General features: G+C 51.0%; 1 long non-coding RNA gene across 1 annotated transcript in view; it reads left to right on the top strand.

Moving 5' to 3' along the window:
• Nucleotides 1-845, top strand: part of LOC108446277 — an 8,367-nt gene that overhangs the window by 4,266 nt on the left and 3,256 nt on the right. Inside the window, exon 3 of the long non-coding RNA XR_001861426.1 lies at nucleotides 614-718. This is a non-coding gene — a long non-coding RNA (uncharacterized LOC108446277). The remainder of the gene's footprint in view (nucleotides 1-613; nucleotides 719-845) is intronic.

Here is an 845-nt window from a genome sequence, read left to right as displayed (position 1 = left end):
GTTTCTAGCAGAGCCCTTTTTTTTTCCTCCCTTCCCTCCTTCCCCCCTTCCCTTCCTCCCTCCTCCCTCCCTCTCCTTTCCTCTCTCCCTTCTTTCCCTCCCCTTCTCTCTCTCACTCTCCTGCATTCACGGATGGCACAGCGAGCCACTGTGTATTTATGTACATAATAAGGCAGCTCGTCCCCTCCACTTCATTTGCATCATTACAATATCTGTACAAGCACATCACATTGTCTGTTGCTTGCACCTTTTGTTACGGTTGCTGTCACAGTCTACGCGACTTGACTTTCATATTTTAAATGAATTGATATTATACCAACAACACGCACTCACATCCCAGGCGCTGGGAAACCGGGCTCCGGCGCGGCGGGCGCCCCAGCCTCAGCCTCTCCCGAGCCGCTCGCTTCTTCCTCGGATCCCAAGGAAGGTGGGCTGGGGGGAGCCGCTTCGTAGGACCAATTATTCCTATAAATTACTCCTATTCGTATTAATTTTGTTTCCACTCTCTAGTGAAGGGAATGCTTTGGGGGTCTTGGATTTTTTTTTTCCATTGACCAGCCTGGCTTTTGTATAACCTCGTGTTTTTTCTCACACCTCTCCCTTCCAAATTGAGCCTTTCGGGCAATGCACCTGCACGTCAGTGAGGCAGCGGAGAAGCTGGAAGAGGCACAAGCAGATTATTACGCGGCGAGTCGTTGTTATAGCTAGGAAAGAGACGGTAAAATACGAATTTCGTAGAGCACTAAGAAATCCAGTCAGAACGAATGTTTTCGGAAATGTTTGCGCGCCCCAGCCCTGGCTTGGCAGTCCTCACCTGCTGGGGCTTTTCCTGCCCGCGCGGGGGG

The sequence above is a fragment of the Corvus brachyrhynchos genome, unplaced genomic scaffold (genome assembly GCF_000691975.1).
Source record: "Corvus brachyrhynchos isolate BGI_N302 unplaced genomic scaffold, ASM69197v1 scaffold4, whole genome shotgun sequence".
Lineage (NCBI taxonomy): Eukaryota > Metazoa > Chordata > Aves > Passeriformes > Corvidae > Corvus > Corvus brachyrhynchos.
Note: the sequence above shows the minus strand (reverse complement) of the source record. Positions and strands in the feature narration are given on the sequence as shown.